The sequence below is a fragment of the Schistocerca serialis genome, chromosome 5 (assembly GCF_023864345.2).
Source record: "Schistocerca serialis cubense isolate TAMUIC-IGC-003099 chromosome 5, iqSchSeri2.2, whole genome shotgun sequence".
In the NCBI taxonomy this organism is placed as follows: domain Eukaryota; kingdom Metazoa; phylum Arthropoda; class Insecta; order Orthoptera; family Acrididae; genus Schistocerca; species Schistocerca serialis.
Genome location: NC_064642.1, coordinates 346,300,140 through 346,321,203, shown reverse-complemented (window position 1 = coordinate 346,321,203; position 21,064 = coordinate 346,300,140). Strand labels below are relative to the sequence as shown.

Here is a 21,064-nt window from a genome sequence, read left to right as displayed (position 1 = left end):
GTATGCCACGAATTGCTTCCCAGAGATTTAACCATCACTGCTGCCATTTACTGCTAACACCTGAGACGTCTTGCAGGGGCAGCCCAAGAACAACGACCAAGAAGACTGCGTTATGTGATGCTACTCTACGATAACGCCTGCCCCTATTCTGCTAGGCTGACAAAAAAAACACTGTATAGGAGTTGAGTTGGGAAGTCATTCCGCGCTCACCTTATTCACCTGATCTTGCGTCCTCAGGTTTTCACCTTTTCCGATCTTTAACAACCTTCAAGGAACTTTCTTTCCGGGTGAAAACACGCTCCGAATACGGTTCGACAAATTCTTCGCCTCAAAGCCATGTGATTTATAAAGACCCGGAATCGAAAAGTTACCCCAGCGTTGTCAAAGTCTTGTAGAAAGTCCAGGAGAATATATTGGTGATGACTAAAGCCTCTGTTATTTATACCAGTTGTGTTTATTTAACTTCTGGAAAAACGCTACAAAAAATGGTTCAAATGGCTCTGAGCACTATGGGACTCAACTGCTGAGGTCATTAGTCCCCTAGAACTTAGAACTAGTTAAACCTAACTAACCTAAGGACATCACAAACATCCATGCCCGAGGCAGGATTCGAACCTGCGACCGTAGCGGTCTTGCGGTTCCAGACTGCAGCGCCTTTAACCGCACGGCCACTTCGGCCGGCCAAAAACGCTACAGCAACCAAACATACATAATAATTCTGCAACTCTCGCGGCTGAAATGAGCGATCTTCCCGCATTTCGCCTTCAAAGGTGGACATGAAAAATTATAAATAATACTCCTACGATTTAGACTGCAAAGTTTCGGTAGAAAAGACGTCAAAGGAAGACCAGGAAGGAGAGCGGTGAAGTCAGTTTTTCTCTTTTACATTATTTTATTATTTATTTATATATTTTAATTTAGGAGAAGAAGATGAAACGAAAGCGTATGAAACAGAAAGCATGGAGTGGTGGTGTGCAGAAAGAGAAGTAAACGTTCAAAGGCAAAACCCATCTCTAATGTGGAACCAAAGAACGGCTGCACTGTCATTCCTGTGTTGGTATTAAATGTTCGCACGCTTTTTTGTGTAAGATCCGCTGTAATTACTATGTAACCATTAACAAGCAAGATACAGTACCATGCAACCTGAAATTTGAGAAAAAAAAATTAACATTACCCCTAGACCTGGAATTTAACGCTAACTCGGGTATTCTGATTCAAAACCACTCACTGCTCACCGCACCAACTGGATGATTGTGTAACACAGGATTGAATCAAGATACTCGTACATACATTTTTGCCAAAATACCTTTGACGTTCGTCTTCCATTGAAAACAGGCACCGGGCGAAATTTCGTTAGACATTATTGTACTGTTAATATGCGAGGAATAGTACTGTGGCGTTCGAGTGCGTAATTTTTGGTTCACCATGTATATAAAGTGACTCGCTTTACTACTCGTCCATTCTTATCATCGAGATAAGGCAAAATAGTCCTCACATATTTCACAACAAGACGACCGTAAAAGTGTAGAGATAATGTAACTTTTTAGTGAATGAAGTACAGTCTTAAAGAGAAAAATCTGGCATATATTTTCACAGTAGAGCTCTCTTAAGTCGTCTGAAAAATATAAAACCTGCCATGCACTCATGGAGGTATTTTCATTACGGAACCTGAAAAATGTACGGAGGGACCTGTTGCTGATTAAGATATCACTGACAAACAGAAGAAATTTTAACGTATTACTCGCAAGTAGATAAGAAATCTATTTTTAAAGTTCGCTTTAACGGATCAAATTCTGCAGTCACAACTGCAAATATGTACGAATATATGGCGGGACGGATTACGGAAACCATTTCTATGATTTATCGGAATACTTGAACTCAAGAATATCAATTCCTGTAACTTTAATACAATTATTAGACAGATCCTGATTTTAACACTACAGAGACAGCTGATACTGGTCATACGAAGTTACATATTTTTTTGTTTTATGTATTAGACAGAAAAATCAGCTGAGTAATATAAAAGGCGGGCAAGTGGCTTTCTTCCCCCCCCCCCCTTTTCAGAAGTATCTTTTTTTCCCTACATAGAAATATAAAGTAATCTAGGAAGAATTACTCATTACTATCAGTTTGAGTAAATTAGCGCTAGTCGTAATTTGTATTTAGTATAGGCCTACTTTAAAGAAGAAACGCCAGCGGTTGTTTCTTATATTAATGTGTAACTTCACCCGTTCCACATCCCAGAAGCTCACCTCCACTGTTGGATTTACGGAACACGATGTGCGCCTGAATTACTGAACGAACGACCACACAAAACTAGCCATGAGGAAAGGGGATATAGGACTGACACTTACTGGAGAAAGCATAAAGAAATACATTTGAATCCATGATCTGTAATTTTTCTTTTATATGACATCTATCTTGCAAATAAAATAGTTTTGAAATCTGCAATACACTTTTCGCTTCTCTCTCTCTCTCTCTCTCTCTCTCTCTCTCTCTCTCTCTCTCTCTCTCTCTCCCCACCCCGCCCCGCCTCTGGATAAAACTGAATAACGAGCGGCGAAGAAGCATTTCATTTCAAAAAAGGTTTAACCTCACAAACATAAAAGTGGAGTTGCATATGATAGTAATCCGCACGTCCATTGAAAATACGCGCTCAGGACGACCAACGACCTGTAAGGTCAAAGAGATTGTGGCAGACGTTCAGAATGCCGGCACTGCAAAGATCTCGATGTGCCATGCCCACCATATTTCGCATCAACTTTTGAATATCACACAGCTTTCCCACCTATGCATGCCTCGCTTGTTCGCGAATGACCAGGGCGCATTCGAATGAGCATTACTCAACGACTGTTTAGTTGTCATTAAACGCGAACCAAGTGAATTTCTGCAAAGTTTCGTAACATTCGACGAAACCTGTATTCGGCGTTACACATTATAGACGAAGGAGCACTCTAAAGCATGGGTAGTAAAAGGAAAGATCGCACTGAAGTATGAAAGGATGTGTTCCTATTCAGGAATGACCACTGTTGCTGATTTCTGAGGTTGTCACAGAGTGCCAACAGAAGGGCACAAACATCACCTGGCGGCATCAGGTTCTCGACTAGAAAAGAAACAAAGAAAGACTGTATTCAGACTAAATTTCCATCTTTCTTTATCAGAAGGCAAAAGACATCTCTGGTTGTAGAAAGTCTTATCAAAACCAAGACCGATTTCGCGCCAAATTCAGATGCATCTTCAGGTGATCTAAACAAGGATTAGAAAGGAATTACTTTACAATTATTTTCCTTTTACACTGGCTTAGTAAATATTGTTTTAAGGAGTAGTATAGTCCTGTACGTTAGATAGTTACAGAAATTGTGCCAGCAACATTATTTTACACTGTCCCGTAGCCTCTCCCCATCCTTCGCGTCACTGACATTAAAATCCGCTTGACGCACTTGTCAAACTGATGAAAAGCGGGTGTTCCTAAAACTGCACCACCACCTCTTTCACGCTTCGCCGTTCGGTGCAGTAGCCCCATTTTTTACAGCGCCATCTCGGTGGGTTTTCGGATACCACGGCCAACGCATTTTTCGTCATGGCTGCTTGCACACGACTCTAGCTAGTTCAGTGTTCTTTATAGCCGTGCCATATCGACTCTACGTACGGTGCGTTTTTATTGGTGCTTGTATAACTTTCGCACACTTTGCAGGGCTTATTTTGCTTTCTCAGCAACAAACACTACTTTTGTTTCAAAGCGGCACCCACTTTTCATCGAACTGACAACCGCTTCTAGCGGTTTTTAATTTATTAATGAGGTGAAGGACGGAGAGAGGCTTAAGGACAGCGCAAAATAATGTTGTGGACACTACTTGTGTAAGCACCTACTGTACAGGACTATTCTACTCCATATTATAAAATTTACTAAACCAACGCAAAAGGAAAACAAGTATTTTAAAATACTTCCTTTGTAACTGCTTTTTCTAGATCACCTGAGGGTGCGCTTAAATATGGCGTGAAACCGGTCGTGGTTTTATTAAATACATAAAACTTTATACAGCCAGGGCGATGCTTTCTGCCTTCTTAGAAAAATGTGGACATTTGGCTGTGGTTGCCCGGAATTCAAAATAACATGTACTGAATTTCTATCCTCGCGAAAAAGTTCTCTTCCAAAATGTTTTTCGTTCGCTCACACTTATCTTGGGTTGTCGCAATAAAACTAGCTTCGCTTCAAAGTGCTTCCATTTTATACAAATTTAAAAATCTTATTCTACTGAGAACATTATAAAGTAGAGTAGTCACTGGTCCAAATGAAATGATTTACGAAACGACTAAGTCAAAATTACATAGCAAAAAGTCAAATCTAGTATTCTTTTTTCTTTGTCAAATCGAAAACTACTCTAACGTCCTACGTAAGTACGTTGAAAGCAGCGGTTCGGCGCAACGTTTACTGCAACTGCTAACGTGAAAGTAAGACCCGCTCCAGGAGAGAAAGGGAGAAAGGCTGTGAAACAATGCTAGAAGTGGCCATGCGGAGCAGGGCTGAACGGAAGTCTGAAGCAGTTGAGGGGGCTACGCGTGTAGTGACAAGCTTGACAAGCACACACGCTAAAGCATTTTGCGCAAGCAAGCACAAATACCTTTCGCACCACACAGTCCAAGCAGGCATTTAAAAGTTTCTGACTGTGGCTTGAGAATGTCGAGCCCCGGCGACGACGACAGGCTCGCTTCGCCCTTGTGATGGGAGGGAGGGGGAATGGGGGAGAAATGGAAGAAGAGAAAACATGGTATGCAGTGTAAATATGAATTCATATGACTAGCCTAATTATCACTGGATGAACGAAGACATATACTTGAACATGTACTTGAACCTTCAGCGACTCGTACATAGATTGATTAAAATGCAGTTTGCAAACTTTCTGCCACTCGTAGATAGATTGATTAAACCGCAGTTTGCAATCACTATAGGAGCCACACGAAGACGAAGTGAAATGCAATTTCTCGCGAGCCGAAGGAGTTGTAAAGATCTCGAATACATGTCTATGATACTAAGAGTGTTGGCTTGTGCAGGGTGTACCACATTAACGACAAAAGCTGAGACGGGTGAAAATATACCACAACAGAAGCAAAAACGTTCCAGTAAACGCGAGTTTGTAAAGTAGCCGTTTGTCAATGTGTGAGCACGGAGCCGCCACTGAATATATAACATGAAACATTATTGTATTTCGTAGATATGTGTTTGAAAAGCAAACTTTTCGACTAAGTCTCCATTTAATTGGGCACACATTTCACCCATGGCCTACCTTAACAATAAATACAGCACTACTTCAGCAAGTTACATTTAACAATTTACTGTACTCTCGTACTTAAAGACGCTGTTTCACGTGTCTTCCTCGCATTTTGATGCAGTGCTGCACTCGTTCCTGCGAAAAATTACACATTCTTTCGAAAACCTTCGGATCACGTCGTAAATCTTAACAGGACAACTATTCACTTCCAGTTCAACTCTATCAATGGGGTTTTAGTACGCATAACTTCTGAGATGAGCCCAGACAGAAAGTCCAGAGTATTGAGTTTAGGTGATCTTTGAGGCGAAGCAACAGGCTCTGGTTTGTCCGTCTTGCACCGTACTGGCGCGTTAGATGTAGTCTCGTGTCAGCGCCAAAATGTGGTGGTACCATATCGTGCATGTAATGTACCACATACCCCAAATAGGGAATATAGCTGGAATATGAGCCGAATTAAATAGGTTCAAAAAAATAGCTCTGAGCACTATGGGACTTAACAGCTGTGGTCATCAGTCCCCTAGAACTTAGACCTACTTAAACCTAACTAACCTAAGGACATCACACACATCCATGCCCGAGGCAGGATTCGAACCTGCGACCGTAGCAGTCGCGCGGTTCCGAACTGCGCGCCTAGAACCGCGAGACCACCGCGCCCGGCGAATTAAATAGGGATTAAGAAAAAAAATTACATTTCAAACACTACAAAGACAATACACCAAGCGGCCTATTATCTGGGTGCGGATTATCCGTGACCAGTTCGGCGACTTAAAATAAAAACACGAAGCCTCAATTATTGTTCTGCCATAATCTCAAGGAATATTTTCGTTTGGAGTCCACTATTATGAAAAAGACTCATGTTTTAAGGCAGAATACAATGCGGACTCCAATCCCACTGTGGGACATCTTTGGAACATTTTTCCATTGTTTCCGACCCCAATTTCAGATAAATAAGATGATTTCTACTTTTGTATACTAACCAGGTTCCTTTGAGAGTATGCTGATAATATCACTCCAACTGTAGAGCACTGACCTGCCAAATGATGGTCAGGTCCTGCAGAAAGTGTCATCACTTCTGTCTCTAAGCTGGTCGTAGGTTGTGTTCCAAAAATAAACAGCATAGAGACAGAAGTGATGATACTTTCTGAAGGACCTGATCATCATTTTGCAGGAGAATACACAAGCACGTACAGTGCAAGCTGTTACTGATTTGTTTGACAGATGGGGCTGCTAAGTGCTATACCACCCACTGCACTACCTGACTTAAGCCCTCGTGAGTTCAACTCGATTTCTAAACTGAAGGAAACACTTCACAGCATTCGCTTCATTGGCACTGCTAAGAGTATCCTACGGCTTCCACATCGCTGGCAACAGGTTATAAACAATCCTGGTGACTACTTTGCAGGTCAGTAAAACTTTGAAACACGAATCTATTTTGTAAAAAAATAGTTGCCACTTTTACAGTTCCTACCCTCGTATTTGACTGTAGCAGGATCAATCACAATAAGAGGCACGTTATATAAGTGTACTGTGACTATAACGGGCTGGTTTTTTTTTTGTTTTTTTGTTTTTTGAGGGTTGCCGACACTTAGTGGTAGAGGGGAATCTGCTACAGAGAGCGATCTTCACAGAACACCGTAGTACATAAACTCACGTTGTAGTGCTTAGTTGGGAGAAAAATGTCGGTAAGAAATACCACCAAGTGCGAACCACCTGCTGTATCCGCTTCCTACTCATTGAAGGAGTAAACACATGCCGAAACTTTTTCGCGAATCAAAACGGCTTACGGCGAAGGTGTTACGAACAGAGCGCGTAATTATGTTTAAGTCGTGTAGGGAGTTTAATGGAGGCAGAACATATATTCATGACGAACAGAGGAGTGGAAAACCTTCCATTTTGACTAACGAGTTCGTGCAAAAAATCGAGGAAATTGTTCGTGAAAACCGCCAATCGACAGTGGACGAAGTTTCAGCAACGTTTCTACAACTTTCCAGAACTCTCTTGTAGGAGACACTTACCGGAAACCGGGCGTAGATGGGTCCCGAAACATCTGATAGAGCAAAAAAAAAGAAGAAGAAAAAAAGAATCAATAGCGCTCGCGAGTTTCTTGAGCTGTCTGAATTGGAAGGTAAGGATTTCTGAACTCTGTTGTGACTGGAGATGGAACGTGGGTGACTTCATTAAACACCGAGGAAAAAAACAGTCGTCACAGTCACATCACGTTAATCACGTTAATTCCTCCTCCCCCCCCCCCCCACCCCTCCACCGAAAAATTCGATAGTATGATTCCGGGCAAAAATATTATGGCCTCAGTGTTTTGGGACAGAGAATTCGTCTTTTTGGTCAAATTTCTGCCTCGGGTGCTCTCGGGCATCAATGGACTATGATATTGTGAGATCCTAAAAAATTAAAAAGGAGCATTAAAAACAAAATGAGGGGAATACTGAGGAGAGGAGTGTGTGTTGCACGACAACGCTCGTCCTCATGCAGCCTTAGGCGCTTCCAGATCCATTTTTTCACTCCCCTAAAGACACATATGAGTGGAATAAAGTTTTCAACAGAAGAGCTGATACAAAAAAAAGGTACTGAACAGGGAGGAGCAGCTGGTGGCAGAGTTCTTCGACGTGGGCATAAAGAAGCTTGTGCCACGGCTCATCACATGCATTGAACGGGATGGCAAGGTGGAAAAATAGCAACTGTATCAACAATACCCTGTAAATTTTTTTCAAATAAAATTTTCCTAAAAAAATATATAAAAATCTAGCGCACACACTTTCTGAACATGCCTCGTACATTCAGTTAGAAACAGCTTCCTCTTACGCCTTGTCGTCTTAGACTTTCCATTTAATGCTCCATGGACATGGGTTGTTTTGACAATTTCAAATACTTTCGTCACTTCGCGGTTCATTTCCTCACCCGACATAGTGCAACATCGTAACAGAAGTTTGCTTGTATAAGCCTGCACAGCACTGGCACCCAAGCTGACTCTACAGATTGTTGGCCATTGTGGATGCGTTTTCAGATCTGCCCTAGAGTTGCTGAAGTATGCTTGCATTAAATGCTTGAGTAAGCGTGCAGCTGCGAGTGCAGAAGCCTCCAGAGTGCAGCCGCTGCAGTCGTCCCAGCCAGCGGGACGCAAACGCCGCAACGGCGCCCCCCCGCCGGCGACAAGAAAGCAGCGCGCCGCTGAATTGCCCCCTTAATGCCGGCGGCTGGCGGTCTGCAATCGTACGCTCCCGTGCACGGCAAGAAACGCCACTGTCAGCTCCGAGCGCGGATCGTTAGCGGTCAGTAGAAAGCAGGGGACCGCCACTGCTCACATCCTAGCACACAACAGGTGCCCGCCAATACGGCCCACCTAGTTAACGCCAACTCACCGCTTTCCAAGCAAAGTTAAATAACAGACTGTTAATAAAAAAATGCGCGTCAGGGCCGCATCCTGCGAGAGGGCAGAGGAGCGCGATCTCTGAAAACTGAACTCACCACCCTGCTTCGCCAAACCGACAGATATATTAATTCAGTTTCAAATGAATGGTTCCTGAGACCTTTCATGCAGACTGAAGCGACGAATGAAAATTTGTACCAGTGCCATGATTCGAACCTGGGTCTCCTGTTTATTAGGCAGTTGCGCGAACCACTATGCCACCATGGCACAGTGACTTTTCACAACTGCAAGGACTAGAACTTCCCTCCTCAATGCAATTCCCATTCACGCCTCAGCCCACTTGGTATTTCTTCCGTTTTCGTTTGATGCTGAGGTAGTAATCCAACAGAGTCGGAGAGCCTCGCAACGCTGTTCGAGTTTAGGACAAATACCAAGTGGGCTGAGGCCTGAATGGTAATTTGGATTGAGGCGCACTGGAATAGCCCATGTAGTTGTGCAAAGCCATAGTGCCGGGATGGCGTAGTAGCTAGTGCCTCTGCCTACTGAGCCCTAGACCCATGTTCGAATCCCGGGCTTGGTACAAATTTTCATTCGTTGTTTCAGTCTGGAGACATAGTTCAGTTTCGCTTTTAAGGAAGCCAGAACATATAATGGATACAGACTAGCGGAGACTATCCACAATGAAATTTTCGCTCTGCAGCGGAATATTGGCTTATATGAAACTTCCTCGAAGCTTAAAACTGTGCGCCGGTCCGAGACTCGAACTCGGGACCTTCGCCTTTCGCGGGCAAGTGCTCTACCGACAGAGCTACCCCACACACGACTCACGACTTGCCCGCGAAAGACAAAGGTCCCGAGTTCGAGTCTCGGTCCCGCACATAGTTTTAAGCTGCCAGGAAGTTTCATATTAGAGGAGAACATTTGAAAAGGAGACTTTTCTGCATCACGCACGTGGAGAGATTCCAACGACTGTTCTGTCCAGTCCTTAATATGAAAGAGATAAATATTTAGTTAATGTAAAATCCAATAACAGATTCGAACTGCAGAAGAGTTCACGAACCAACCGATAGCAATCACGGATTGCTGATAAATACTATAGGTAAATTTTCCTGCCATAAGTAATTTTTCCCAAGATTACGAGCTGCCTATCGTCTTGGCAAGGAAAAGGAGGAACGAATGAGAAGGTCGACACGATTTTTAGGTCTCTGGATATCAATTTAGTAGAATAGTACAAAAATAGCGCGTTCCTCGAGCAGAAAGGCAGGAGCCGTTTCGTTCAAAATTGCTACGCCACAGAGCTTCCACGGAAGTATGCCTCTTTTTGCGTGGGCTCTGGACGGACGCCACTGTAAAATGACCAACCGGGTTCCCGGGTTCGATTCCCGGCGGGGTCAGGGATTTTCTCTGCCTCGTGATGACTGGGTGTTGTGTGATGTCCTTAGGTTAGTTAGGTTTAAGTAGTTCTAAGTTCTAGGGGACTGATGACCATAGATGTTAAGTCCCATAGTGCTCAGAGCCATTTGAACCATCTGAATGACCAACCTAAGACCCAGGAACTCTCACCCTGCACTATAACGCAGTATGGGGCGTCAGCGCTCTCTTCCTGGTCAAGTTGGCTGCAAGGAACTATACGTTTTACTGGTGTAGTCACTCCGCAAAATCTCCACCGAGGAAATACACACATCAAAAAAAGTTTTGCATCACCTCGGTTCCGAGAGTTCCGGAACCTGTACAGAAAATTGGAAAAGAGATCAACATGAACATCATTTCCGCCCTTTTTATTGCTCATAAAAACCACACATTGCATGGTGTACCACCATACAGCGAGACCTTCAGAGGTGGAGGTCCAGATTGCTGTACACACCGGTACCTCTAATACCAAGTAGCACTTGCTCTTTCATTGATGCATGCCTGTATTCGTCGTGGATGGTCCAGATTGTCCCACTCCTCAACGGCGATTCGGCGTAGATCCCTCAGAGCGACTGGTGGATCACGTCGTCCATAAACAAACCTTTCAATCAATACCAGGCATGTTCGACAGGGTTCATGTCCAGAGAACGTATTGGCCACTCTAGTCGAGCGATATAGTTGTCCTGAAGGAAGTCATTCACAAGATGTGCACGATGAGGGAGCGAATTGTCGTCCATGAAGACGAATGCCTCGCCAATATGCTGCCGATACGGTTACACTATCGGTCAGAGGATGGCATTCACGTATGGTACAGCCGTTACGGCGCCTTCCATGACCACCACCGGCGTACGTCGGCCCCACATAATGCCACCCAAAAACAGCAGGGAAACTCCACCTTGCTGCACTCGCTGGACAGTGTGTCTCAGGCGTTCAGCCTCACCGGGTTGCCTCTAAACACGTCTCCGACGATTGTCTTGAGTGAAGTTTCCCACCAGGCAGCCTATTGCTCACAGTTTCAGTCAGGACACGACGTCCTGTGGCTGAACGAAAAGCATTATTCGACATGGTGGCGATGCTGTCAGGGTCTCTGCGAGCCATAATCCGTAGGCAGCAGTCGTCCACTGCAGTAGTAGTCCTTGGTCGGCCCGAGCGAGGCATGTCATCGACAGTTCCTGTCTCTCTGTATCTCCATGTCCGTACAACATCACTTTGGTTCACTTCGAGACGCCTGGACATTTCCCTTGTTGAGAGCTCTTCCTGTCACAAACTAACGATGCGGACGCGATCGAACCGCGGTATTGACCGTCTAGGCATGGTTGAACTACCGGGTGATCAAAAAGTCAGTATAAATTTGAAAACTGAATAAATCACGGAACAATGTAGGTAGGTACAAATTGACACACATGCTTGGAATGACATGGGGTTTTATTAGAACCAAAAAAATACAAACGTTCAAAAAATGTCCAACAGATGGCGCTTTATCTGATCAGAATATCAATAATTAGCAAAACAAAGTAAGACAAAGCAAAGATGATGTTCTTTACAGGAAATGCTCAATATGTCCACCATCATTCCTCAACAATAGATGTCGGTCGGTCACGATACGCTTGCGACTTCAGGTAACCCCAAAGGTAATAATCGCACGGACTGAGGTCTGGGGACCTGGGAGGCCAAGCATGACGAAAGTGGCGGCTGAGCATACGAACATCACCAAACGACGCGCGCATAAGATCTTTCACGCGTCTAGCAATATGGGGTGTCTTTTTTTTTTGTTCTAATAAAACCCCATGTCATTCCAAGAATGTGTGTCAATTTTTACCTCTCTTTCTACATTATTCCCTGTTTTATTAAGTTTTCAAATTTATACTGACTTTTTGATCACCCGGTACATACGACACGAGCCGTGTACTTACTTCCTGGTGGAAAGACCGGAAATGATCGGCTGTCGGCCCTCAAATAGGCGCTGCTCATGCATGGTTGTTTACATCTTTGGACGGGTTTAGTGACATCTCTGAACAGTGAAAGGGACTGTGCCTGCGATACAATATGCACAGTCAACGTCTATCTCCAGGAGTTCTGGGAACCGGGGTAATGCAAAACTTTTTTTGATGTGTGTATAACCGAGAGGGGAGACATCCCAAGCCCCACTCTGAAGCAGTACAGAGCCGCGATTGGTTGTTTTTAGATGTCGTGAAAAATGGCGTCCAAGTCTGCCGCCATCTTAGTAGCAGCATATGCTAGACTTGTATAGGAAACTCACGACAGGAATCAGCTCGAATTTCTACAAAATGTGCGCTATTTCCGTGATCGCAGTAACAACATGCACTTTCATCCATTTCTGCAAGATCAGCCTACCACAAACACGTCGATGCGTCAGCGGTAAGAAACATGCTCATGCGGCCTGTCTCTCGTTCTCGTCTCTATTATTTCATGGCTCAGTAACTACTTACTACTTCCTTCCGATTGATTCTCTCTCAATAGATCTAGCGATTTTCCCTACGGGATGCAACATGATTTTGAAACGTGTTTTTTGCGTTCTTTTCCCGTGGGTAGCTCGATTGTGTCTATAGTAGTCTAGAATTGTGGATTCATGGCCGTGAAGGCTGCCTGAACATTACGCATGTGTTATAGGTTAATTTACGGATTCTGGACTCAATTGCAGCACTTAGCCATTCCTCCCATCCATAAGAAAATGAAACAAGCGATTAGTGAAACGCCTACAGTAGGTTGCGAGCTCCGATGCAGGACTGTACTAAGACAGGTGGTTTTGTAGGTGACCCATAATTTAACTGTAAAATTGCAGAAAGGGGTACAGAGTTGTAGGTGCGCTTGTTATAACTGAAAGGAATCAACGATCATATTTACACAAAGCTGTCTCATGTAATGATCGTACCACATATTTTTCATTTGTTAATCTCGTTATGAGAGGTGATGGAGCAACGAGTTTTCTCCAGGGCTTCACAGGCCTGGAACATATACTAGCCCAAGATGTTTTTAAGTATACCCTGAGCGAATTATCGTGAAATCTGACTAGTATTTCGCCATCCACTGCGAAACTGACGTGAGTTGCTCCCCATCCCTATCCTAGCTCAGGTCGTGAGTACGATCTTGCAGTGGATGCTAGCTATGACAGAAATGACGATTATTTTTGATGCGCATCTTGCACCTATGCGATGTCGAAACCTTTCGTCCACTTGCTCGTGGGTCAGTCGTATACTGAAACTAAAACGAACACACAGAAAAGCCAACCGTACAAATATCCATCACGCATGAGAGTCCTATCTACGTAACTAAATTTTGAATGCAGCACTACATATAAATGGGTGAAAAAAAGGCGCTTCTGGTATCGAAAAACTACTGCAGTTATTCAAAGCAACGAGGTACCCGGCCTGACTCGCAGAATAGTTTTTGAATGCTATAACCTCAACCATTATGCTGGACAGGTTCATATTGCACCGCACCCAGCTTTGATCTAATTGAATCCATAAAGCTACTCGATTCCTGGTAGCGTTTTCGTTTGTTCATGCGCTCTATTAGCAGTTCATCTGGCCAGTTATTATCCATCAGTCACCTTAATTTCAACTGTTATTTAAGACGAACGCGAAGACATGTAACAGGTCAATTCGACTCTATGTTCGATCCGATGTCATTGTTTGTGTTCTCAATTTTCTTAACATTTAGTGACCCGTTTTCGAAGGTTAATAAACGCCAAATTACATAAAAGAAATGGACACAAATTTTTTTGTAAAGTGCTGTTGACCTAATCAAACCAATTCCAGTAGAATTCAGGACGCAGTGCAGCAATAATAGAATTGTCGTATCCACTTCTCTTAAGTGGCACTCAGTACGAGAGTGAATCAAGAAGTAATGTGGCTCCTGTGTCCTAACAAATTTAATATCGATCATATAACAGAAGGATTATTACAGACTATAGCCTGAGCAGTCCTCTACACAATGATAACGTTCAACACAGCTTCCATTCTTTTGTACACACTTGGGCCATCGTTGAACACAGACATCAAAACCAGTTTGAAAAATTCAGGATTTGTTTCCTGAAACATTATTTTAAAGCTGTTTTAAATTCATCCACAACGATAGTGTATGGGGACGCTGCAATGGACAGTAGTTCGGTAACGGAGGACATACCTTGCAGATAAAGCGCGCAGCGACCGGCCGACAACATCTGCCACAGATGCCAATTGAAGGCGTGCTGATGAAGTGAATCGAGGAGACAGACATGTTAGAGGTAACAATCAGCAGTGAAACCCGGGCTTTTAAAATAATGGGTCACGATGCGGGACTGAATTTTTCGAAACTAGTTTTGATGTCTCTGTTTAACGATGCCGCAGAAGTGTATAAATGCATGGTGACCATGCTGAGCGGCAGAGTTGTGTAGTGGAGGACAGTTCACCCTATGATCTGCACTAATTCTCCTGTTCACCATTAATTTCTTTTAGGACACAGGAGCCACACTGCTTTTTTATGTACTCGGGTATTCAATCAAAAGCGGCAGAAAATGGTTTCACAGAGAAGCTGTGATACGAGAACTAATGAATGTTCAATAGAAACTAATGTAATGTAGAGTGTGTCATAGGAAAACGTAAAACGACTGCTAATATTCTCAATATACACGAAGGATTGATGAGAAGACAATAACACTGTTTTATGACAATGCTGTTTTGTTATTTGAACGCATCCATACAACATTCCGTATTACCACTGTTTGTATGCTTTCTGAGGAAGCATTGGCGCGTCATGTTTCATCGTCAGGTGATGTGGTATGACATTCTCGAACTCTTTGTTCCTACTTGAATAGGCAACAGACAGGGTCTCGAAATGATTAACCTGACTGAAGATTGCTTTGTTTCTTTTTATCATTCTCCAAAGTTGATGGCTCTTAATGAAAACCGGCGACTCATCTTCCACGGTATCAATCAAATACGAGTCTGTTCTTCGACAATGTAGATGTGAAAGTTCTTGTTCTGTCTAAGTTGAAAATTTAATTTCTGGTGTTCTGTGTTATGTGACATTGAAGCCAATGTGTTGTTACCCTGTATTTTCGTTTGGTATTTATTTTAGACTAGACTATCGTGAAACTTATTTGGTATTCTATTTCTGGTCTTTTACTGTTAAAAATTGTTGTAAACAACTCAAGTTAGCCAATTTCATCGAAGTTATTTTGAATTAGTATTTGCAGCGTTTACTTATAACAGCTGATTTATCGCTCACAGGCAAAATTTAGATAGATTTAGATACCTTTAACCCTAAAACACTAGAAGGGATGGGGGTATTACATTGTTACTTAAGCATCGTGAAGTTTACAGCTCCACATTTCATTCAAAGGAAGTCGTAATTTGTAGTCTACGCAATAGTTGATTATAATTACTGGGTATCCAATGGTATGTTATACACCAACGTAAGTACAAAATGTCCTGCTTTATTCTCTACCTGACGGTTTTGCAATCTATTAGCTGAGATACAAGTGCTGCAAAACCTTATACAACATATTTGTATGTAAAGGCGATTGAAAAGACGAAATAAAAAGGCTACAAAGAAACTGACTGGTGCGGTAGCAAAACTGTCCTTGCATCGATATGCTGATCCTAAAAAGGAAAGGAAGAAACAGCTGCTATACACACGTACGGGAATATAGACATGCTACAAGCGGTACGCGTCGAAATGCACATTCTTCGTAGGTACCTAGCGGTATAAAGTTAGAAAATTTCGTTTTTCGTTAAAGTCACTATCATTTACAACATATTTATGTTTTATAGGAAAAAAAATATGCCTGGATAAGTTCGTTTGGCTTGTGTAATACTCTGTAGTTAGCACACCAGTATTTTGCTACTTTAAATGAAACAAAACATGAAGATAGGTAGATGTTGCACCAAGAGTCAACGTCAGAGATTGCAGTTATCTGGAAAAAACGTGAAAGCGGTTCGTGAAATGCGCGTACATAAACCAAACAATGCAGCAAGTGAAACGGTGAAACGCTTTATGGTTCGTGGCATGCTAAGCGAGGTTACTTTTAATGGACATTCAAGGAGGGAGAGTAATTGCTGCAGAACTATTGCGCTCCATTTCTCTTAACCCTTAAGTAGTCGGTTTCCTTTTTGTTACTTTATTGCTCGCGTGGTGTACTGTGTGAAAATATACATGATTCTCCTGATTAGAACTTTAGTGTCTACCACTAAATAAGTGCGGCTATTTGTGATTAGTGTAGACATACAGTGAGTTTGGTTTGTAAAAAAGTTCAGCAAAGAAAGGTTAAGCAATTTAACATAATAAAACGCACGCAGTAGATGTATAACTTCAACATACCAAGCAAATATGCGAATTTCAGTAAAATAATAAGTGAGTGGCCAGGGTTGGACAACACGTTTTCTTCAGAGAATATGCAGAAATGGAGAAGTGACGTATGGAGTACACCAGCACGAGTATTTAAAGGTTAAAATAAGAAATAACGGCTGTTGAGTACACGATGCGACATGTACAGCCGAAGCTTCTAGCATTTATTCAGAAGAGAGTTGATCAAAAGAAATGTATTAATACGTCATTTTCCGAAGCTTCGTAGTTTCATGGTGGCGAATGGAACTTTATGCATGGTTTCTCTCTAAGAGGACGGTTGTTTGATTCCTCTTCGCACAGCCATTTGTGGGGCGTGGCATTGTCAAAACGCCGCGCAGCTGGTGCATTAGTTTACGGAACTCAATTTGTCACGCATACAACGACCAAATCGCTGCTGTTTATCAGATTTGGACCGTATACAGCAATATTACATTCATTGAGAGGTTTTATGTTGCCGGAGCCGAACATCTAATGAAAAATGCGCAATGCAGGTAAACTTCGTTACATGATATATATGGCGTTGGCATTCTATGAACAACTTAGAAAGTTTCAAATACTAATGCCGTCCACACCGGCAACAGAAATATATGTATCAACTTATGGTAGCAATGTATTTAAAAAAATCACTTCCTGGTCACGTAAAGAGAAACATAGTATCTTACTTATGTTGTATGGATTATTAACGTCTATCCGATGTATTGACAAAGCGGTCACGATGAGTGTAGAAGATACCGTAGCGACATGATGCTTCTCTAGTAAAAATGAAACAAGTATAATTTGAAAATCATTTCTTGAAACGAATTATAAGGAATATACATAATGGCTTTCTCGTTCTGCATTAAATGAACTGTCGAAGAAATAGCTGTCAATAATAGGTATGAGTTATTACAAAGTAGAGCGGCAAAATAATGCTGTCATAGTGCCGGCGACTTATAAGCGTTGCACATTGGAGGGTATTATAATTTATTTCGTTATATATGATGAATATATAATGTTGGTGAAGAACTACGAATATGGAAAACATATGGTCACAGGTAATCAATTAACTGTAACAGTTTTAACTAGTAGTAACTTTCAAGTTTATTTATATATCGTAGTAAGGAAAGAAGTGACACACACACACACACACAATATATATATATATATGTGTAAACATATTTTGTGTATCAACAATGACTTCACGAATACTAACAACAACGTATTTATAAATCACCGTGTGTGTGTGTGTGTGTGTGTGTGTGTGTGTGTGTGTGTGTGTCGGGGGAGTTTTTTTCTACTTGTAATATGAGTACTCTTGCTTACTAAAACCAAATATAAGTGTTTCATTAACGAACTTCAGGAATTACAAGATTCTGAATTTCAGAACTATATAAACGATGTGCAACGGAAATCGACGCGTACACAGACGGCAAGTCGAAAGTAATGAAATTGTTGGCCATTTGAATATGCGACCTTCTAAAAACAGAGTCGTGCATGAGTAAGAAGACTGGCAGTTATAGTATCCATTGATTCCCTGTGACCAAACACTGTATCATCTGACTGACGAGGATTATCAGTCAGACACCGAAAAACTACGGAGTAAATTTGGACTGCTGCATCTAAAATCGCTGTAGAGATTACGACTGCACCGGCTAATTCAAATATTCTAGGGCATCTTAATCCTACCAAATTCTATGCTGTTCTCAGTTACACTTTTACATTCAGCCTGATCACAACTTAACTGCAACACTCTTACAGCCTCCAAAACGCGTTTCACCGGCATGTAATGCAACAATGAAACTTCTCGACATAAGAACTATGTACTGGACGAATTCCACCATATCCCTCGGTGGCTTGAATCGGACCGGAACCGGTAACTTCGCGGGTTCCGATGCCTGTCCGGCGCATGACAGTTAAAATCCGTTAGAATACTTAGTTACAACACATTGCAAGAGTTGAAACTCATCTGAAGAAACACTATACTACAACACTTTGCTACATACGCTTACTGAGGACAACGTTCTTTTATCTTCCCGGTTTTGGAACAGCCCAGACTCCAATGTCCTCACTGGCGCCGAGGTTATACGACGCGAAGGTCACTGCGTGTATCCGAGATCCGACGCCGGTCGCTGACACGAGACGGAGCACAGAGAGTCACATCACAACAGAGCACACAAGACGAGACGAGACGAGCAGCGGAGCGGAGCGCAGCGCGGCCGACGCGACCATGTGGGCCGCCCGGTACGGAGTGTCACTGCATCGATCGGCCGCCGGCCGGCCGGTTGGCTGGCTGCCTGGCGCCGGCGGAGGAGAGCGCCGACCGAGGTGGGGCTGGCCGGCCGGCCGAGACACGCACCGTTACCTGCGCCCCGGCCCGTCACACATCCAGGCCGCATTTCCCTTTCTCCGACCGCCGTCATCTCCCCGGAATCTGGCACTGAGAGGCGGAAAAGTACTAAAAGAGGCGACAGTACGCTGATGATACCGTTTCGCCCTCTACCCTACACTCTAAAACCCCGAACGATGCCTCCAAATCCTCCACAGTTAATCTCCTGGAGCAACCAATGGCTCGTCAAGATCAACCTCTCGGAAAGCCAAGCAATAACTATAGGACGAACCACCCACACAGCTTCGGTCTCCTTGTTTTCTACCCCACCATATCCAGTCAACTTAATGCTGTTGTTGTGGTCTTCAGTCCTGAGACTGGTTTGATGCAGCTCTCCATGCTACTCTATCCTGTGCAAGCTTCTTCATCTCCCAGTACCTACTGCAGCCTACATCCTTCTGAATCTGCTTAGTGTATTCATCTCTTGGTCTCCCTCTACGATTTTTACCCTTCACGCTGCCCTCCAATACTAAATTGGTGATCCCTTGATGTTTCAGAACATGTCCTACCAACCGATCCCTTCCTCTAGTCAAGTTGTGCCACAAACTCCTCTTCTCCCCAATCCTATTCAGTACCTCCTCATTACTTATGTGATCTACCCATCTAATCTTCAGCATTCTTCTGTACCACCACATTTTGAAAGCTTCTATTCTCTTCCTGACCAAATAATTTATAGTCCACGTTTCACTTCCATACATAGATACACTCCATACAAATACTTTCAGAAACGACTTCCTGACACTTAAATCTATATTCGATGTTAACAAATTTCTCTTCTTCAGAAACGCTTTCCTTGCCATTGCCAGTCTACATTTTATATCCTCTCTACTTCGACCATCATCAGTTATTTTGCTCCCCAAATAGCAAAACTCCTTTACTACTTAAAGTGTCTCATTTCCTAACCTAATTCCCTCAGCATCACCCGACTTAATTCGACTACATTCCATTATCCTCGTTTTGCTTTTGTTGATGTTCATCTTATATCCTCCTTTCAAGACACTGTCCATTCCGTTCAACTTCTCTTCCAAGTCCTTTGCTGTCTCTGACAGAATTACAATGTCATCGGCGGACCTCAAAGTTTTTATTTCTTGTCCATGGATTTTAATACCTACTCCGAACTTTTCTTTTGTTTCCTTTATTGCTTGCTCAATATACAGATTGAATAACCATTGGGGAGAGGCTACAGCCCTGTCTCACTCCCTTCCCAACCACTGCTTCCCTTTCATACCCCTCGACTCTTATAACTGCCATCTGGTTTCTGTACAAATTGTAAATAGCCTTTCGCTCCCTGTATTTTACCCCTGCAACCTTCAGAATTTGAAAGAGAGTATTCCAATCGACATTGTAAAAAGCTTTCTCTAAGTCTACAAATGCTAGAAACGTAGGTTTGCCTTTCCTTAATCTTTCTTCTAAAATAAGTCGTAGGGTCAGTATTGCCTCACGTGTTCCAACATTTCTACGGAATCCAAACTGATCTCAATATCTTGGACTAAACCTCGACTGGCAACTAACTTCGAAACCTCACCTATAGTCTCATTGCAATTACTTGATAGTAGACATGGAGCTGCCTTTCTTCAATCAGAGGTCACAAGGTCACACCCGAACTGTTCACCACTGCAAACATTCCACAACAAAAGGTCAATTCGCTTCTAATCCCTTATCTGGCTTCTTTTCTTGATCTGCTTGTATCCCGAATCCTAGCTCTGGGCCTTTTGTTTCTCATTTCACCAGACGTCATAACCACACCAAAAACAATACACGCCGAACGATGATAACGAAATACGCATATTTCGTACACAGTACTAGCTAAAAACCACCGCACAAAACGCAATTCAGCGTCACATTTTCTATTATTAGATCGGCATACAGTAGACAAGCTTCACACGATATTGACTGGGGCCGAACGTTTTGAAGGCAGCAAATCTTCATTGCAACTGGTTGTAAAGAGGCATAAATGTAGCGTCATAATTTGATGTGATGTAGCGTAGAGGTTTCGGTAGAATTTTGTCATGAAGAAGGCTGTGGGTTCAAATCTCTTAGATGTCTATTTTTAAACTGTAAATCTTTACCAAAATGATCGATTATTATTATTATTATTATTATTATTATTATTATTATTATTATTATTTTCGGTTAACGCGCTTAAATACATATTTCTTTTATTTTTAATATTTCGGCAGATCATTTTCATCATCGTATTGACCTTTTTATTTTTTTATTGACTTTTTTATTTTTTTATTTTATTTTTCTTCGTGTCATTAATTTTTCGTGTGGAATCTGTGTCTCCTA

The 21,064-nt window shown here is 42.5% G+C and overlaps 1 protein-coding gene across 4 annotated transcripts in view; it reads right to left on the bottom strand.

The window, feature by feature from the left end:
• LOC126480950 (WD repeat-containing protein 47) overlaps nucleotides 1–21,064 on the bottom strand; it is a 702,106-nt gene that overhangs the window by 463,556 nt on the left and 217,486 nt on the right. The window contains exon 1 of one of the 4 annotated variants that reach the window (XM_050104377.1): nucleotides 18,393–18,618. The exons of 2 other annotated variants lie outside the window; for them this stretch is intronic. The gene's annotated coding sequence lies outside the window, so the exon portion shown is untranslated. Of the gene's footprint in view, nucleotides 1–18,392; nucleotides 18,619–21,064 lie in introns of those variants that run through there. One more of the 4 variants, XM_050104376.1, reaches the window with a different exon arrangement.